At 39.0% G+C, this 21,680-nt stretch overlaps 1 protein-coding gene across 5 annotated transcripts in view; it reads left to right on the top strand.

The window, feature by feature from the left end:
• DOCK1 (dedicator of cytokinesis 1) overlaps positions 1 to 21,680 on the top strand; it is a 1,428,876-nt gene that overhangs the window by 588,199 nt on the left and 818,997 nt on the right. The window lies entirely within an intron of this gene.

Here is a 21,680-nt window from a genome sequence, read left to right as displayed (position 1 = left end):
GCCAGTCCTTCCAGTTGGAGGCTATCTGTGATTCTTTCTGGATCACTGGCTAACGATCACCTCGGACCAGTGGGTCCTTTCCATAATCCGCAAAGGATATCATTTAAACTTCCTGAGTGCGCCTGGAGATGCTCCCCCGTACCTTTCTTGGGGTCAATCTTCCCATCAGGAAATACTGTTGTCAAAGTTTTCTGCTCTCATAGAGGCCGGGGCGGTCGAACCAGTTCCTCTGTAGCAGCAGGGAATGGGGATTTTACTACTGATATTTCCTGATCCCCAAGAGGACCATGGGACTCTGTCCCATCTTAGACCTGAGAGCTTTGAACCTTTTTCTCAAACAAGAAAAGTTCAAGATGGTCTCCCTTGGCACTCTAATCCATAATGGGCTCCTCTTGACAAATCCAGGGCTAGTGGTGATTAGGAGAAACTGAAATAAATCACGGTGAACCTGGATGATGTACTAAGGCAAACTGGCAAATTAAAGAATAGCAAATCACCTGGACCACATGGTTTACATCCCAGAGTTCTGAAAGAATTAAAAAAATGAAATTACAGACCTATTACTAGTAATTTGTAACTTAAAGGGTCTGTTTACCTGAAGATTGGAAGGTGGTCAATATAACACCAATCTTTAAAAAGGGCTTCAGGGGTAACCTAGGAAACTATATTCTGATGTCATTGCTGGGAAAAATTGTAGAAACTATTCTAAAGAACAAAATGATTGAACATATAGATAGGCATAGTTTAATGGAATACAGCCAACATGGATTTACCTAAGGGTAAGTCATGCCGCACCAATCTCCTCCAATTTTCTGAAGGGATTAATAAACGTGCATAATGGTGAGTCGGTGGATAATAACGTATCTGGATTTTCAGAAGGCATTTGATAATATCCCTCATGAAGAATTCCTCAGGAAATTTAAAAGTCATGGGACTAGAAGCAATGAATTATTATGAATTGTGAACAACTTAAAAGATAGGAAACAGGAAGTAAGAGTAAATGATCAGTTTTCTAAATGGAAGAAGATAGATAGTGGAGTATCCCAGGATCTGTAATGGGATTGGTTCTTTTTAGCATATTTATAAATGATCTGGAAAAGGGATCAAGTGACAACACAAAATTATTCCAAGTTGTTAAATCATACATGAATTGTGAGAAATTGTAGGAGGACCTTGCGAGAATTGGCAACCAAATAGCAGAAGAAATTTAATGTGGACACGTACAAAGTGATACTCATAGAGAAATGTCATCCAAACTGTAGTTACATGTTATTAGCTTCCATATTAGGAGTCACCATACAGGAAAGGGATTGAAGAGTCGTGAACAATATGTTGAAATTCTTGGCTTAATGTGTGGTGGCAGTGGTCAAAAAAGTAAACCAAATGTTAGGAATTATTAGGAAAGAAATGAAGAATATCATAATACCTCTTTCTCCCTCCATGGTGAGTCTGCACCTAGAGTACTGTGTGCATTTCTGGTTGCCATATTTTAAAAAAGATATAGCAGAACTAGAAAAGATACAGAGAAGATTGACGAAAATGGTAAAGGGGATTGAATGGCTCCCTTATGAGGATAGGCTAAAGAGGTTCGGGCTCTTCAGCTCAGAGAAGAGATGGCTGAGGGGAGATATCATAGTGGTTTATAAAATCATGAGTGAAGTGGAATGGGTAAATGTAAATCAGTTGTTTATCAAAAAATAACAAGATTAGAGGGCACTAGATGAAGATACAAAGTAGCACATTTAAAACAAATTGAAGAAAATATTTTTCACTGTACATACAGTTAAGTAATGGAAGATATAGTAAAGGCAGTTAACATAGCAGGGTTTAAAAAAGGTTTGTACAAGTTCCTGGAGGAAAAGTCCATAAACTGTTATTTAGCAGATAGACTTGGTGAAGCTACTGCTTATTTCTGGTTGTAAGCAGACCTGGATTGGCCACGGTTGGAAACAGGATACTGGGCTTGATGGACCTTTGGTCTGACCCAGTATGTTGGTTCTTATGTTCTAATTCCTGCACTTATCAATATAATGCAAACAAAATGGTATGCAAACTAGTTCTACAGAAATAACATATCAGAACTGAAAACATGCCACAAATAAAAAAAAAAAAAAAAAAAAGCAAAAAAGTAAAAGCTTTTTTAAGGAAAAATGTCATAGAACAAAAAACAAAATTGAATATTACCAAATCAAGCTTACAGTGGTATCAGACCATGACTCACTCAAATGGGGATCTTGCTACACATTTGTAATCATTTACCCTTTGCAAGAAAAGATTTTTGTTTGGTTGCATTTTTCAAAAATGTAACAGTGCTGTCCCAACTGGCATAAAAGCAAGATGCTAAAAGCAAACTACAATCCAAAGTACTTTCCTCATTGAAATTCTGTCATGAATGCATGAACAGTACAAATTTCCAGCAAATTATATCTAGCATTTCTCTAGTCTTGCTTCACTTTTTCAAAAGAAAGAGAAACCTGACACTGGCTGATACTTGCTGTAGGAAAAATTACATGCACATTCAGAACACATTCTTCAAATGTACTTAAGATTTTCATGGTCAACAAAGTCTAAAAATTATTTTAACTATGATAGTGGGGCAAGAGATTAAGCTCAACAGACATAATGCAGGAGTAAAAGCATCACTGCTTCTCCTGGCGCACATTGGTTCTGCATCTGTCAGTCAATCAATTTTTTCAAAACGTCATTACTGCTTATAGCACCCATTGTCTCCATTCTGGAGTCATTCAGCTGTATCATAACATCAGCACTGGCAGTCAACACTATTCTCCATGTGGTATGAAAAGAAATTGATTGCAAAAAGACAGATCAGTCCAACTTGGTATTCAAGCTATTGGGCTCAACCAAATTCTATTTAAAAATCCACTTCTGTTTCAACCTTAACAAAGTTTTGTCTTTATTTGCACCTATTCATCCCATATCAGCATAGTGAACTGCCAGAAAATGTAAATCATCAGAATCATGCTGGAACACCATACAATGAGAGACAATAGGCTCTTCCGTAGGCTTATTCTTTCATAAAACACCAATGTTCTAACATTTTCACATGCAGTGACCCATGGGGCTTTTCCCACATAAATCTTTTAGAGCAGGGGCAGACAATTACATATATAACCCCCAAAGATCTGCAGTCCCTGTGTAAATGGAGGTTGAGTTCCAGCTGAGTCAGTGGCATCTTTAAAACCTGCACTTTAATTGCTTGTACATGTTATGGATCATGGTCCATACTTGATTTGGTATCATTCATATTTGTTTCTTATTTTATGGCAGTCTTTTTTTCTTAAAGGAACTTTTTAGAAGGTTTTTTACTTTCTGACAGTTTTATTTTGTTTGTGCTACATTTTTCCATACTACTATTTTATAATTTATTTTTTTTTAGTGTCAATTTGCCCACTTTTTTGTTTGGAAGATGTTGTGATATGACATGGTAAAATATGATTTATTCAAGGTTTACAGAGGCACACATGCCCTATGGTAGGATTAACATTTTGGGAACTGCCGTTGCCATTTGGCAGTTTCCTGTCACTTTTGCATCAGTGGTAGAGTTTGTTCTGAGGGAAACACAAAAAAATATATAGATGCCTAAAAATGTGCATTGAAATCTTTATTAGGGAGACTCTTAGGTCCAATAACCAAAATGCCCAACTCAGGCTGAGTTTCGCCCCCCTCGCGGGGGCTGCCTCAGGGGCTAAAATAAATAAAAGTAAATTGTTGACATAACTGTACAAAAATATACATGACTCACAAAAATAATAAGAACAAATACTGAAGTGTAACAAATGGATATAGAACATATATAAAACATATAAAATGGAACATGATCCTTATAAAATGTAAAACAGGTGTGATAATGGGACAAGCATAAAAATGATGAGAAAATATATGCAACATTGGATGACTGTAACAAATGAAAGATTAAAACAAAATTAAATAAATAAAAGTCAACATACTGGTACTAAACATATATAAACATTAAAAATGGCAAATATACATTCATCTGATGAATTGCAGATCTTAACGTGTGAACATGTGGTAACAAACATATAAAAATTATAGATGATTTTACCTGTGTGAAATAATCTGTTATACGTATATGAAAGATCTTATTATCATGGGATTTCCTTCTTGAAAATTCTGACTATATAAAAAAGAAAGTACAAAACTGTGAACTGTATGAAAAAACAGGAAAAGCTGAAGATACGAAGGGATGTATAATCAAGAAATGAGTAAACAGCGGGAAATGAAATGACTAAAAAACGTAAATAATGTAACCAGTTTGGAAAACAACATATGACAAACATTGAATGGAGCAAGTAGGATGTCTAATCACCTAGTCACCAATCTAGCCAAAAAGTGTAACAAAAAATGAAAAAAACAAAAAAGTAAAATAAAAAAGCAAAATAAAAATGTGGGAATTATTTAATTAACACAAGGGACAACAAAAAAAAGTGATAAGGTAAGTGTACATGCAGAAGACCAAAGGTGAAATAACATTTGGCTCTCATATCTATAGCTTTTTCTCTAAACTGCTTACTTGAAGTATTGAGATTAATAATGTACTGTTGGCTTCCACATTAAGCGTAATAACGCCAGTGAGTTTTCTTTCCCTTGTTATGGGCTCCAAACATAATAGGAGCTCAAGGCAGCAAACAAACAACTGCACCGTGAAGGCACATAAAGAATGAGGAACTATTTTGTAATAATAACAGTTACAATAAGGTATTATGAATACTGAATCAGATTATTGCAAAAACTTTAAATAGACAACAACTTGATTGAACCACAGGAAGTTCAAAAAATTGTGGAGAAGGCAACGATCATCTAAACTAATGGAGACAAAAAAAACTACTATCACTTGATTTAAAAATATAACTGTACAAATCGAACAAACGCTGCAAGAAATGTGTATACTAAAATACTTAAGAGGCTGCGCTATAAACCGCAAAAGCACTTTCTGAATAACTTACTCTTACACATAATAAACGCCAGCATGTCAGTCTCCCTCTCAACGGATTACCAAATCATGCTAAGAGGAGTGCTTTTAAAATGCGCAGAGTCCTGCCAAAATTAATACCAATTAATGCTATAAACCGCAAAAGCACTTTGGGGCGGATTTTCAGAGCCCTGCTCGCCTAAATCCGCCTAAATCCGGGCGGATTTAGGCGAGCAGGGCCCTGCGCGCCGGTGCGCCTATGTTCAATAGGCCTACCGGCGCGCGCAGACCCCGGGACTCGCGTAAGTCCCGGGGTTTGGCGAGGGGGGCGTGTCAGGGGGCGGGCCCGGTCGGCGCAGCATTTTGGGGGCGTGTCGGCAGCGTTTTGGGGGCGGGCCCAGGGGCGTGGTTACGGCCCGGGGCGGTCCGGGGACGTGGCCGCGCCCTCCGTACCCGCCCCCAGGTCGCGTCCCGGTGCGCTAGCGGCCCGCTGGCGCGCGGGGATTTACGTCTCCCTCCGGGAGACGTAAATCCCCCGACAAAGGTAAGGGGGGGTTTAGACAGGGCCGGGCGGGTGGGTTAGGGAGGGGAAGGTGAGGGGAGGGAACGGGGGTAGGCTGCGCGGCTCGGCGCGCGCCGGCTATACAGAATTGATAGCCTTGCGTGCGCCGATCCAGGATTTTAGCGGATACGCGCGGCTACGTACGTATCTACTAAAATCCCGCGTACTTTTGCTTGCGCCTGATGCGCCAGCAAAAGTACGCCAATTCGCGCGGTTTGAAAATCTACCCCTTTATGAATAACCATGCCAAGTAAAACTTTGATACCATACATAATAGCTTATACTGACGATTTGAAATCTGTTGTAAAAAACAAGGAAAGTAAACTGTGCCCATAGGTAGAATTACAGCGGAATCTAAGCCGGTGTTGCTTATGCTAAAAACCTAACAAAAACGACCAAGTGACTGAGGTGAACAAATCACAATATAATATGAATATTAATACAACACATATTGTATCACCGAGAAAACTTACTCTTACACATAATAAACGCCAGCACGTCAGTCTCCCTCTCAACAGATTACCAACTAAAGCTCAGAGGAGTGGTTTTAAAATGCTCAGAGTCCCGCCAAAATTATTGCCAATCATTAATATGGGCGTGGTCAAGTCACCCAGTCTAAGAATAGGATACAATCAGAAGAGAGTTATATGTAAAAGAAAAATATATACCAGATGATACTATGAGAAAAGAAAAAGAATTAAAAAAACAAACTTAGCCGATGAACAATTCTATATAGCAACATGATCACACCAACGTAGACGAACGGAGGTGCGCTTCTTTAAAAGATACTAAAAGAAAAGTATAAACACTATTTTTAAATCAAATGCTGAGCGATAGATAACACCTTGAATTTATGTACCAAAAAAACTGTGCCTGTAGGCAAAATAACAACGGAATCTAACCAGTAGTACTCAAGTTAAACTTAATAACCTAACAATAATGACGGAGTTACTAAAGTGAAGAATAACACGATATAATATGTATATAATACATATATCACCAAGAAAACTTACTCTTACGCATAGTCAGTGGCAACACGTCAGTCTCCCTCTCAACAGAATACTAACTAAAGCTCAGTGAAGTGATTTTAAAACGCTCAGAATCCCTCCAAAATTACTGCCAATCATTCATGTAGGCATGGTCAAGTCACTCAGTCTAAAAATGAAATGAATGCGATCAGAAAAGAAATCTATGTAATTAAAAGCTATGAATAAGGGTGATTCAGTGAAAAAATAAAAGATTAAGGAAAACAAAATTAAAATTAAAACATTAAGCAAATATATATCGCAAAATGAACAAAAATAAAAATCCAAAAAACAATATTTTTAAATATTCCTTGGATCAGGTCCCCAATGATGAAAACAAGGTTACTTCAAGACAATGTCAACTTGAATTAATGTGCCAAAACCCACACGGATTGAAACCCGAAAAAAACATTAATGCATAAATAAATATTTAAAAAATCATAGCTGTGTTGACGCTGGTTTAGACAAAAGATAATAGCTATCATGGTATGCTATGGAACAAAACACCTTCCTGTGCCTGTGCTTGTTTAAAGTGATGAACAATGGCTGGCAAGGTTGCATGTGGGCAAAATAACAAGTATGCGATTGAAACACAAAAAGTGTGGAAAATCAAATTACATTAAAAAACTATCTAAAATGGGGCTAAATAAGAGTGACTATTGATAATGTGATCTTAAATAGCTAAGTGAAATGCTGTGACTCAAAAATACCAAAAATATGACAAAAAACCGAAAATATTAACCACAAGGTGTAAACACGATGGGCAGACAAACATCAAATAAAGACATAAAGATATATGACATTAAAAAAGGGATAGAAATAAATGATACAGACACAGTCGTATGGAACCCAAAGAAAATATTATATCATAATATAAAAATATAAAACATTTTTGTGGAGACTCATTAAAAAAAGATGGTAAAATCATCTATAACACAAGCAGCAAGGGATTATAAGAACACAGAATAATCAACCTCCAAATTTAAGCCATACAGTTCAATTGTATTAAACTAAAAAATATATTTCTGTTCTAACCGCAGTAGTATTTTATCTAAATCGTCACCGTGTGAATAAAAGGCAGGTTGTAGGTCTTGTTCTCCTTCCCTGTTTCTTCGGGGGGGGGGGGGGGGGGCTGTGTCTTGCCAGTATCATCATTTTTCTCTGACCTATGGACTTGCCTTGGCTCATCCCTGACACTGGCTTAGGAGCTTAAGTCATATTGTATTTGTCTGCTTTACTCCTATTGACACAGGAACATATAAACAAGCACATCTGATATGGTATCCTTCAGTGTAACAGGACAAAAGTTTTTCATTTTCTACTGAGACTATATAAAGTTCACCTGGGTAAAAGTCTTTCTTCTTTCTTACAGTGACAGTGCTTAGGGCCTGTACCACACTGGCCTGTAAGTTTCTTGGTGGTTATGATTCATAATTAGTGAATCAGTGGTAAATGTAGAGAGATATCTCCGAAAAGGAGAAGATCGGTAAACACCAAGGATTCTTTATTATCACAAATAGTCATAAAAAGTCCAACTTAGGCCGAGTTTTGCTCTGTTCTGAGCTGCTTCAGGGGCTATTGTGAACAAACAAATACAACATGTATAACCATGTAAAACCATATAAAAACATATATAAACATATATACCATACAACATAATTAATTAAATCATATTTAATAAAATTAAGAACTGCATTCTTAAAATCATAAAAGAATGCATAATGTCAACCAAAGATGGACATACAGACATAATCCATTAAATCATATTAAATAATAACATACATTCTTAAAAAATATTAAAATAAAATTAAAACACATGTGGATGCTGAAAAGCTGTTGCCTGCTCAGGTTAGGGTTCATTTCTACTAGGGCTCAGGCAGTGTCATAAGCGGAGGTTAGTTTGTCGTCTCCCGTGGATATCTGCCATGTGGTCCTCCTTACAAACTTTTTCCAGGTTTTAATGTTTGGATGTGCAGGCCCAGGAGGATGCAGCCTTTGCGCATGTGATGTTGAGTTGACCGTGGGCAGCCTCCCACCCTCTTGAGGAGTAGCTTTGGAACATCCCACAGGTCCTGGGTCCATCTATCTACACACTAGGAAATGGAGAAATTACTTACCTGATAATTTTGTTTTCCTTAGTGTAGGCAGATGGACTCAGTTTCCTGCACTTGGCTGCCACATGAGTGTGTCAGTAGTCCTCCTGTGGGGCTCTGGATCCTAAGGGATTACTGGTAAGTGTTCATCCAGTCCCTAGCTTGGAGTACCTAGACTCTTACGTGAGTTCAGTGTTTATGGTTGGTTGAGTACAGTTCTGGTTACCTATTTTAATCATGTTTTTAATCAAGTTTTTTGCTAGTCTGTCCACAGTAGCTTTTGAAGAGAATACTGGCAGGCTGGGGTCACTGCAGGGTTATATATACTATGACGTCAGCTTGCTCCATCTCCATCTGCTGGTAGGGGAGCATAATCCACTGGTCCTGAGTCCATCTGTCTACACTAAGGAAAATTAAATTATCTGGTAAGTACTTTCTCCAATATTATAGAAAATACTAAGCAAGCTAGGGAGACCAATCTCCTGAGGCTTCCTATTGTCCCAAATTGAGGGCTGCTTATAAGGAGCCATCACCCTGACACACCTTTACTGATTCAACAGCCCTTACAGAGTTCGCTCCATAATTTCCTGTTGCCTGGCCTTTCCCTGTGTTTCCTGGTTCCTGCTTTGATCCTAGTCCTCGACTACTCTTCTAGTTTCTGTCCTGGTCCTCTTCTCCGATCATGGTCTTTGGCCCCATTCCTGGATCCTATTCTCCTTCAAGGCAGAACACCACCTGCTGCCGGATGCCCAGCTTTTATGAGGTATGCCCCTGCCCAGACACCGTACCTCTTCATTCCCAGCATGATTGGCCATTACATGGAGAGAGCTGGGGTTGCATCTGTCCCCACTGGTGCTCTTTCCTTGTTTCTTCACTGGACAACACAGGCAGGAAAGGGTGGTCAGTCTGCTCTCCTTGAGGTGAATACCTTTGTTCTTAGGTCCCTTTCTTCTGATGGCATGAACTATGGTGTCAGGTTTTGTCCCCAAAGTGAGTTTGTGGCCCCAGGTTCAGCTGAGATTGCTTTGGATCCACCGGCTCCTACCCTCATTTGGTGGATGCCTGTAGGTATAGAAGATTGGAAGGGATGCTGAGGTGCTGAAGGGGCTTTCTCAGTCACTGCATGCACTGAGATCATGTGTCCCAGTCTTTCATGGGCATTTCCCTCTATTGTCACCAGTACCATAACTGGGTCTTGTATGTGCCTTGCTGGCCTATCTGTTTTTGGCTGGCAGCTCTAAGATGGGGGAAGTGGTGTGGATGGGCTCTGCTATAGAAACATAGAAATGACGGCAGAAGAAGACCAAACGGCCCATCCAGTCTGCCCAGCAAGTTTCACACTTTTTTTTTTCTCATACTTATCTGTTACTCTTGGCTCTTAGCATCCTTTGGTTCTACTTACCTTCCACCCCCACCATTAATGTAGAGAGAGCAGTGTTGGAGCTGCATCCTAGTGAAATATCTAGCCTAATTAGTTAGGGGTAGTAACCGCCGCAATAAGCAAGCTACACCCATGCCTATTTGTTTATCACTGCACTTTGTCATCTTGTGGCCCTGAGTATGGTTCAGGAACCTCTCTGATCAGCCATATTGTAGCCTCTTCCAGGGTTAGGCTCCCTTTTCCCTACCTCATGGCTCTCAGTGAGAAATGGGAAGGCACAATAACCAATCATTTAAGCACAAGTGTGAAATCCCATTCCGCCATCCTTGGCTTGAGTTTGTTAGATTTGGATTTGGGATCAGATTCCTTTTTTTCAAGACTTTGAGCTATGGGATTGTTGTATTTTGTATGCAGTGAATGTTCTCCTGCACTTGGAGTCTTATAGTCTGGTTTGGTGCCTTGATGGAGGCTGAAGTCGCATGCCCAGTGTTGTATGGAAAAAAGGGGAGGGGGGGTGTTGGGCCTTGGCTTCCCTGTTTCTCAGCCTGCTGTTCAGAATTTTGCACTACTTCATTCTGGCTGGCATAAGACCTGTTTTCTACTTTCCTCATCAAATGGGGAATATTTTGTCTCCATTGGAAATTTATTGTATCAGTTGAGTGGCTCCCCCTGTTTCTGGTCCATTGAATCCAGACTGTCTATGCATAGTGCTTATTATATGGTCTTTCCAGAAAGGGGAAGATTATTAACTTGGTTTGGTTTTTTCAATATCCTTTTCTGCTTTTAGCTGTCACATAACTGCAAGAAAACCTCTTGGTTTATTTATTTAAAATTTTTTATATGCCGCGACTTGGGCAGGGACCTGACCGTCTAGGCGGTTTACAATTTGTTGTAGTTTTGTTTTGCACTTAGCAAGAATGAAACTCACTTCTCATATTTATTGTTAGTGCTCTTCTTAATACTTGCATTATGTCGAAGAGAGCTTAAAATTACTTTTATAGGTTTGTGTTTTGGCCAATGATAGATGAGCATTTATTAAAAATAAAAATGAATTAATTTTCCTAGACATCTTTTGACCTGGTCTGTTCCCCTGTTTGGATACAGATAGGGGTTCGAAGATCTGGAGGTGGGTGATGCCCCTGTTTACATTGCTTAATGATTGTTAATGGACCTGTGCTTCAGAGATTTGTTGGAAACCTCTTATTTGCTCCATCTGTACTAGTAGTCTTGACTATGTCATACAACATGAAATTGAACAGCTAATGGTATATTGCCAAAAAAAAAATTTGAGTGTTATGAATTTGCTACTGGTTTCTTCCATGGGGTGCAGTTTAATCCAATTATTTATAGAAAACGTAAATAATGGTTTGCAGGTTAGACTAAGGAAAGGTGTCTTTGGATAGTACAGCCTAAGTTCTTGTGGGATAGCCCAAAGTCCAGTATCCCTAACCTCATTCTGACTTGACCTCATGTGGTACAGTGTTTAAGTATAAGATGTTAAGACAAAATATTTGAAGAAATCATTCACTAAAGACCAAAAATAACCCAGGTAAATATCAAAACTGAAAAACCATAGAAAACCAGGGTACCGAGAAAGGAAAAGACAGATCACACCTTAATAATCGAGACCATCATATTATAGAGACAAAAGCGTTTCAGTAAATCTTTGTTCCAGTATGCATCAGGAGGAACGCTTAGCATTTATACAAATGTCCCTTAATTATATAATCATTAATCTCCTTAAATTTTTCTGAAAATATATATTTTTTTAAGTTTTAAGTGAAAATTTAAAATGTTCATAAATAGGTGAAGGTGTGCACTTAACTTTAAGTTCAATGGCTGAAGTGCTCAAATTCAAAAACCTGATGGGAACAGCAGGAGAAATTATCTTACTCTATCTTGTGGAAGCGCCCAACACACCGCATGTTTCAAATCTTCATTAGGGGCAATGGGTCTGAACTGCAGGAATAAAACAAGATATGTGAAGACAAACACATCCAAATAACTCAAAGTTCAAATATGTTATAATCACAACTCCCAAACAATGAGATTTCATTCTTCCTAAAGGCCAAAATAGGCAACTTCATCTGATGTATCCCATCACGTCATGGATGGCAAAGCATGTCAACGCCGCAACCTCTGCCTTCTAAAATACTGTACACAGGTTTAAAACTTGAAGGACATGAAAAAGAACCAATTAGAAATCAGAAGCACTTTCAGGTCATAAAAAGAGGAGGTACCTCGTATCAGGGAGTACCAGTTTATAGCTTTATTCATGCCCTTTGGTGCCATAGTATTTAAATTATAGATCCATCGGAGTTCTAAAAAATTGAACTGGGATATATTATCCTCTCCTCTTGTGGGTTTTGTGATGGAATCTATAATTGTCCAAGTTAGTTGTTCAAAGGAGTGATGAAACTGAAGACAATGCTTGACCATGGGTGCCTTTTCTCTCTTGGTTCTTAGCCGGCTTCTATACTCCCGCATTCTTATTTTAAAGGATTGGAAGGTTCTGCTGACATAAAGTAGAGAGCAGTTACACATAATCAAGTAAATCACGTTTGATGAATTCCAGTCAATAAAAGTTGTTCTTTTGTAAGTGACATGAGTAATAGGATGCTTCCATGATGGTCCTGTAAGTGTGTTAATACAAATGTCTCAATTATTCATGTATAATGGCCAACTTGATGTTCTGATGGCAGAATAAGATTTGTGGGTGGTAACTCTGCCTTCACTATCAAATTTTTAATGTTTTTGCCCCTACTATAAGCTATATAAGATGCTGTTCACTAAAAACTGGATGCAGTGTCAAAATATACCAGTGTTTCCTAATACTTGAAGCTACCAATGCTGATTTATGAGAATGTGGCAACACACACGTGATTTTGGAATGAACTTCCCTCCTATGGTATTGAAGTAATGATGATTGATCTGAATACAGGGCACAACGATACACTGTTTTGACAACTGAAAAAGGATAACCACTAATTTTTTTTTTTTTTTTGCCAAAAGAAATGCTTGTTGCTTGAATTCATCAGTGGAAGAACAAATCCAGTTAGTCAAATTTTTTTTGGATTAAATGTAAGACCTCTTTTAAAAGCAGTGGAATGAAAAGTTTGAAATTGTAAATAATTATTTCGGTCAGTTTTCTTTTTTTTTTTTAAACTGACGTTAAGCCCTCAGAATCCCTATTAATCAAAAGATCCAAATAAGTAATTTGATTAGAATTGTAAGTTATTGTAAACTTTAGAAAAGGATCTACTAAAATCATCCACATGTGAAATGTTAACAATTTTTCAGGAGTAGATTTCCAGATGAAAATCAGGTTTTCAATGTACCTGATCCAAGTAGCTGTCTTTTGAAAATACGAGGATTTTTAAATAAAAGGTTCCTAATAGCCGTGTCTAAATTCGCAACAGATGGAGCTACAATTGAACCCATGGCTATCCCATGTGTTTGAAAAAAGAACTCATTTTAGAACATGAAATTCTTTCGAATTACTAGCTCAGCTAATTTAAGCAAAAATCCTGTTGGAATTTGTGAATGATTTTCAGCCTTAGTAAGAACATCTATAATAACCTGAATAGCTACATCATCAGATACGTTTGTATAAAGTGGGATCACATGCATCATAACAAAAATGACATCTGAAGGTAATATAGCGAGAGCACACATTTTATTCAATACATCAGTCTTATCCTGAACATAAGATTTCATTGATAACACAGGAGGTTGCAAAGATTTGTCCCAAAATATAGATAATGGTTCTAACAAGGAACCATTTTTCAAAACAATTGGTCTTGCCGGAGGATTCATCACAGTTTTATGAAGTTTTGGAATTCCATATAACATGTTTTTGGTCTTTAGTGAGTGAAGACAAATTATTTGACGACATGGAGAATTTATCATTATGCTGGGGTAGCCCATTTCTTGCTGCTCCATTGTTTAAACAATTTTCACATTTGCTTGAGAAACAATTGACTAACAAACTCTTATTTGTATCATTAGGTACTTACTGCTAAGTATCCTAATAAACTCCAACAGTTATTAAAGAGATGTGGACAAACTGATGGAGTATTTGATATGCTGCCTTTGTTATTTCCAGATCAATGCATAGATCCTGGGAGGTAATGGTATCCATTTATGCTATTCCTGGATCCTGTTTATCAAGCCCCTTCTAATAATTTTCTGCTTTTCTTGTTATTTCATAATGTTTCTTCTTCTACATTTTCACCACTCATATCTGGTAATGTTGACTATGAAATTGATTCCTTGGGGCCTGTGAACCCAACTTGTTGACAATGTTTATATTCCTTCATGGCAGCTTAAATTTCAAAAGGCTAATTATAGCAATGCTTCTCAGCCCATTCCCTAGGCCACTGTAAGCCAATCAGGTTTTCAGGATATCCACAATGAATATGTATTGTCTCTTTCAATTGAAAAGCAGGTTATTAATACATACAAAAACCATACTGAGAAATATATGTATGCTAATGCAAGAAGTCTAAAAAGTAAGATAAGAGTTAGAGTTTATACCATTGAATGAAGAAGTAGACAAAAAATGGCATCTCAGAGACCTGGTGGAAGGAAAATAACGAATGGAACAGAGCTAGACCAGGCTACAAATTATACCGCAGTGATAGGGTGGATCTACTTGATGGGAGGGGAAGTTTGACACTTTGTTTGGGATGGCATAGAGTCCAACAGGATAACAATCTTGCAGGATTGTTATCCCTCAAGTAGAATGCACAGTAGAATTTTTATGGGTATAAATCTCATGTGTGTTGAGGAAGAGTATAGCAATAGGGGTATACTATTGTCCACCTGGTCAAAATGATTAGACAGATGAAATGGTAAGAGAAATTTGGGACACTAACACATTTGGCAGAATAGTAACAATGGGAGATTTCAATTACCCCTATATTGACTGGGTAAATGTAACTTCAGGACATGCTTTTGAGAGGTAACGCTCCTGGATCGAATAAATGACTGCTTCATGGAGCAATTGGATCTGAAACTGACAAGAGAGAGAACCATTTAGAGCTAGCTCTTAGTGGAACACAAGATTTGGTACAAGAAGTAACAGTGGTGGGGCCATTTGGCATTAGTGATAACATGATCAAATTTGACTTAATGACTGGAAGGGGGACAATAAGTAAATCTATATCTCCAGCACTAAACTTTCAAAAGAGACTTTAATAAAATGAAGAAAATAGAATAAAACTGAAAAGTTCTGCTACAACGGTTGAGGGTACAATAGGTGTGGGCATTGTTTAAAAATACTATTTTAGAAGTGCAGTCCAGATATATTCCTCACTTTAAATAAGATGGAAGAAAGGCCAAATGACTGCTGGCACAGTTGTTAAATCACAAGTGGATTATAATAAATTGCAGGAGGAACTTGTGAGAGTGGAAGACGGGCAACCAAATGGCAGATGAAATTTAATGTGGACAAGTGCAAAGTGATACACATAGGGAAAAGTAATCCACATTGTAGTTACACAATGTTATACACAATGTTAGGTTCCATATTAGGAGTTAGCACCCAGGAAAAAGATCTGGCCATCAAAGTGGACAATACATTGAAGTCATCAGCAGTCAAAAAAGCAAACAGAATGTTAGGAATTAGGAAAGGAATGGTAAATAAAATAGAGAATGCCATAGTACCTCTGTATTGCTTTGTGGTAAAACTGCACCTTGAGTACTGTGTGCAATTCTAGTCGCTGCATCTCAAAAAAGATGTGGTCACACTGGAAAAGATACAGAGAAGAGCAAAATGAAAAAGTGAGTGAAAAGGCTCTTCTATGAGGAAAGGCTAAATAGGTTAAAGCTGTTCAGCTTGGAGAAAAGACAGCTGAGGGAGGATATGATAGAGGTCTATATAATCATGAAAGGACTAGAACAGGTAAATGTTAATTGGGTATTTACTCTTTCAGATAATACAAGGACTAGGAGGCACTCCATGATGTTAGCACATAGCACATTTAAAACAAATCTGAGAAACGTTTTTCACTCAATCCATAACTAAGCTCTGAAAATCATTGCAAGAGGATTTCGTTAAGTCAGTTAGTGTAGCTGGGTTTAAAAAAGGTTTGGACAAGTTCCTAAAGGAGAAGTCTATAAACTGCTATTAATCAAATTTGACTTAGGGAATAGCCACTGCTTATTATTGGCATTAGTAGCAAAGGATTTATTTACTGTTTTGGTATTTGCCAGGTACTTGTATCCTGTTGGATTGACCACTGTTGGAAACAGGATGCTGGGCTTGATGGACTCTTGGTCTGACCCAGTATGTCAGCAACTTATGTTCATGAGATAGATTTGCATTCACACCCTCCATTTTATTCAAATCTATCTCATGCATATTCATTGTGGATATCCTGAAAATGTGACTGGCTAGGTGTGCCTCAATTATTGGGTCGATAAGAACTGAACTATAGAATCCTGCTGGTGTGCAAACAGGTATGATAACTTCTGGCTTCATATTACCATAAGAACATAAGAAGTTGCCATACTGGGTCAGATCAAGAGTCCAGCAAGCCCAGCATCTTGTTTCCAACAAATGCAGAACTTCTCAGTTTGCAAAATATTTAGCTTTGACCTAATCTTATAGTGAGGTGGAAGGGGCTTTGAATAGTACCTTATTTTTAGTTTTTGGGGTCTATGCAGGGATATAGCCTTTTGTTTACAGTGTTCCTTTTCCATTCTCTAGCTCTGACATCATGATAATGCTATCATTTCTGATACATCCTGAAGTCTTCATGATTTTCTTTCAGTAGGTCTTTTCTATGCTAGGTATTGTTCTAATTATTTAGAATTCATTTATTGGATAATTCTCCAGGTAGTAGTTTTTCCTATGTGCTCATATACAAGGGTACAACTTTAATTGCTGAATTTCTGATATGAATTTTAATTTTAAATAGCTCAGATACTTTCCTTTGATGTTTTGTTAGTAGCACTTATTTGCCCTTATGGTAGCTGTTTCCCTGAACAGTTTCGGTGGAAATCGACTTGGTTTTGCTTACTTTGCTGCTCCAGTTCACATGACTCATCCTGTCTATGCATCCAGGATTGGCTATGAGGCAGCCATTCTGCTGTGTTGATCTGTGGTTTCTTTTTGTGTTGCAAAATTGGAGTACAATTATTACAAATCATTGTGAATTCATGCAGGTGCCTGTTTAACTCCTATTTGGGGGGAAAAACCCTCTCTGGTGGTTTATTTTAGCCCATACTTCCTCATAGATACTATACCAGTGTTTTTTTAACCTTTTCAAGCCCAAGGCACACCTACATTAAGAAAAAGGTTGTATGGAACACCAGCCTCCATGGAGCAAGCAGTATGAATATGGAGAGGATTCATATGGCCAAAAGAAGAGCTAAGGAAACACTGAAAGCCTTACCAGTTTCTCTTCCAAATTTTAAAACAAAGGGAGAGAGGGAGTAGATGTAAACATGAACCCATCTGATTGGACCATCTCCCTCTATATAAAAGTGCAGGAGAAAGGAAGAGTCAGTTTGGTGTGGGCAGCTGACTCGGGGCCAGAATCATTAAGACTTTTCTCCCATTTTATGTTTATGGGAAAAGTCCTTAATAAATCAAGTGATCTCCTCCACTGTGCTGCTTCCAATGCCCAGAGTGAATCACATCCAGTCCTTAGTGCACACTCTCCCCATCATAGTGGATAATACTTTAAAATCATCAGCTCAGTGTGCTGCAGCAGTCAAAAAAGCAAACAGAATGTTAGGAATTATTAGGAAGGGAATGGTTAATAAAACGGAAAATGTCATAATGCCTCTGTATCGCTCCATGGTGAGACCACACCTTGAATACTGTGTACAATTCTGGTCGCCGCATCTCAAAAAAGATATAGTTGCGATGGAGAAGGTACAGAAAGGGCAACCAAAATGATAAAGGGGATGGAACAGCTCCCCTATGAGGAAAGGCTGAAGAGGTTAGGGCTGTTCAGCTTGGAGAAGAGACGGCTGAGGGGGGATATGAGAGAGGTCTTTAAGATCATGAGAGGTCTTGAACGAGTAGATGTGAATCAGTTACTTACACTTTTGAATAATAGAAGTACTAGGGGGATTCCATGAATTTAGCAAGTAGCACATTTAAGACTAATTGGAGAAAATTCTTTTTCACTCAATGTACAATAAAGCTCTGGAGGATGTGGTTAGTACAGTTAGTGTAGCTGGGTTCAAAAAAGGTTTAGATAAGTTCTTGGAGAAGAAGTCCATTAACTGCTATTAATCAAGTTTATTTAGGGAATAGCCACTGCTATTAATTGCATCAGTAGCATGGAATCTTCTTAGTGTTTGGGTAATTGCCAGGTTCTTGTGGCCTGGTTTGGACTCTTTGGAAACAGGATGCTGGGCTTGATGGACCCTTGGTCTGACCAAGCATGGCAATTTCTTATGTTCTTATCTCACTCAGCCTGAGATAAGACAGGCTGGAAGGACTCAAGGGAAGAGATTCTGTGTACAATGAGTATGCTGTGCAAAGCAAGGATCAGCTATTCATTCCCCTGCATGCTGCCTGTTAATTACCACACTATGGAGCTCATGCTGTAGTTGGAAAGAAGAGACATGCACGATTTCACATGTTCTCAGAAAGGAGCTCTTACACTTTTAAGAGCCACTATTGGTGTCTAGTTGCTACGAGATGCTGAGCAACCTTGCAGCAACATCAAATTTCAGTTTTTTGGTTGCTGTTCACATTATGCTTCTTGCCTGCTTTCTGCATTTTGACAGACATCTGCCAAAATGTCACGATAATGTGCATTTCGGGCTTTGAAGTTCTCATCTGTCAAACCTGATTGATTTCTTACTTACTTTATGTGCATTAAGGGCTTCTCACTAGATCAGTGTGGGTCATAAACACCCTTGTTTTGAACCCCTTTCTTTTAATATCTACTTATCTAGGGCTAACCTTGTTTTGAACTCTCTTGTTTTAATACCCAAGACTTACCGGTTGCTGATCATTTTCTTTCTTAAGCTCGAGTGCATTTGAAAAGAGAAAGCTTTTGTGTATCACAGTGTGCTGTTCAAATTTGTCACGCATCAGTACATTTCTTGAATTCACATACTCATCTTGAGAGCTTTAGTTGAAGACTTCTTTTGGTAGTCAAGCACACTTGAATGCATTAAATTTCACAAAATATTTCCTGTTATTCTCCTACTCTGCTACTTTCCTCTTCAAGAATCTAGTCACTGAACACATCACTTGCTATATCCATTTGGACCAGGGAGTGCAATAAAAATTGCAGCCACCTCTAAGTTGTACACTGCTCATCACTTGCTATCTCTATTGGACCTGGGAGTTGAATTTGTAATTGCAGCCAGGTTCAAGGTGTACTGCTGTAATAGTGCTGTCTTCTCTACCTTTGCATCTTATCCAGGTATGAGTGCCCTCTGGCTGTATGACATTCCCAGGAGAATATGGCTCTTGATAGTATTTTATTCAAGTGGTAGTCAAAACTAAATGAGAGGATGAATTGTAGAGGAAACAACATATCTTGATTCTGAGCCAGGCTTACAATGCTTGAAGTAGAGATTGGTCAGTTTATTCTGGCATAAGATACTGGTGTATTTGGCTGCTTCTGGCAGTAAGGAGGCATGGGTCTCCATATACGTTATGGTAGCAGTTATTCTTAGATGCAGGAGTCAGTTACCTAATGGGTAAGCATGGTCACAGATGTTGTAGGAAAGGGAGAGTGTCTGGCAAACAGAATCTCTGCTGAAGCCTATGGTGGATTTTGGGTCACCCGGTCGAGGTACATGCTGAAATTCTGTGGCGTATGTGGAGACTGGGACACAAAGTGGTTTTAGAAGGCTACTTCCAGGCCTTCATTGCTAGTAGCATTGTTGTGTGTGTTCTTTGAATTGTCACGCAGAGAGTGAAAGTCTGTCCATAACTCGGCTTATATGGTTTGGATGGAACCATCAATTGATCCTATATTAGTTACAGCATCAATTGATGCTGATATAATAGACACAAGGGGAGTACTTTCTGATAACCATTCAACTTCTGAGCATCGGAGGTGTTTTTGACTTTAATGGTCTTTCCCTATTTCAGATAAGAGGGGTGTGGGCTTATATCAGCTGTATGGATTTAAATTCCATGGCAAATGCCGAAAGCAATCGTGATCATGTTGATGTTGCTATGTACCTCCTCTTTTAAGGACTTCTTCAGGGGTGCCCCATTGCAAGGTTATTGCATATATTGCAACAATTATTATTAGTTATATTGTATTAGGAATGAGTATGATGTTCATTTTGGAATGATTTCTATGCTGTGATTGTGCATTACCAGTACAATAATAAATGTTTCAAAATCCATTTCATTGTGGTTCTAGAGGAAGATGGGGCTCAGGAGGGTGGGGGTGGATAAGGTACAAAGATGATGGATTTGGCTGCTGGGAAATTTGTTGCAGGCAGAGTCACACTCTCTTCATCTTTGCTATCTATAAACCTGTCTTTAACCTTGCTGCTAGTAAGAAAATGTTCCTTAATACAGAAGATGCTGTAACTATAAACCAGAAAAAGTATGAGACATACATTGGAAGCTGTATTTAATGTGGAATCTGCAAAATTATTTGTAAACATTTTTTTTCCTAATTCTGATTAGTTTAAGAATAAAATAATTGGGCTGGATTATTTAGCATTGAGGTAGACAATTGCTGTATAACTCATTCAAATTTGATTAACATTTAGGGCCCTGCGCGCACCGGGCCTATTTTAAAAAGGCCCGGCGATGCACATAAAGCTCCGGGACACGTGTAGGTCCCGGGGCTTGCAAAAAGGGGAGGGGGCGGGGCCAGAGGCCTCAGACACAGCAGCCATTGCCGCTGTGTCGAAGGATCGCGTTCTGGCAAGCTGCCAGCGCGCCAACTTGTGCCTGCCCAGAGGCAGGCGCAAAAGGTATATTAAAACTTTTGGAGGCGGTTAGAGTAAGGCTTGGGGAGGGAAAGGTTAGGGGAAGGGGTGGGAAGGTCAGGATAGGGGGAAGGGAACGGGGAAGGCAGTGCGCGCAAGGTACACAATTGTGCACCCCCTTGCATGCACTGACCCCTGATTTTATAACTTGTGCGCACAAGTTATAAAATTGGGTGTACATGTGCACGCGCCAGGTAGCGTGCGCATACATGTACGCCCATGCACACCCTTTTAAAATCCATCCCTTAGTATGTAAGTGACGCTGCCTCTTTAAGGCTATACTGGTTTCCTTTGAGAAACGTATTTGTGTGAAGGGTGGCGGGTGTGTGAACCCTTTGTGCTATGACATAGTTGATGCAGCCTTGAGGTTGAATCCGTGATGCCCACACTGGCAGCTGGCAAATATGCCCTGTAGCGGGATAGTCTGGAGCTTCACCTTTACCATCTGCCTCCCCCTCAGGTTGAGCTTTGGTTCTGGCAGCTGGCAGATCTTAGGCGGGTCCCTAGAGTGGTGGAGATGACTAAAGCCCAAAGGCACACTGGGGTCAGGGCAGGGTAGCAAACTGAACGAGTCGGGGCAGGCAGCTAGAATGAGCGGTGAGGTCTAGGAGGCAGGCAATTGTGGTCAAGCAAGAGGTCAAGATCTGAAGAGTCAAGCCAAGGGTGGATGGAGACACACTGAAGACACTGGACAAGGTGAAAAGTGCTGGAGAAGACTAGGCTGCATGAGGCA

The sequence above is a fragment of the Rhinatrema bivittatum genome, chromosome 7 (genome assembly GCF_901001135.1).
Source record: "Rhinatrema bivittatum chromosome 7, aRhiBiv1.1, whole genome shotgun sequence".
In the NCBI taxonomy this organism is placed as follows: domain Eukaryota; kingdom Metazoa; phylum Chordata; class Amphibia; order Gymnophiona; family Rhinatrematidae; genus Rhinatrema; species Rhinatrema bivittatum.
This window is presented reverse-complemented; position numbering and strand designations above follow the sequence as displayed.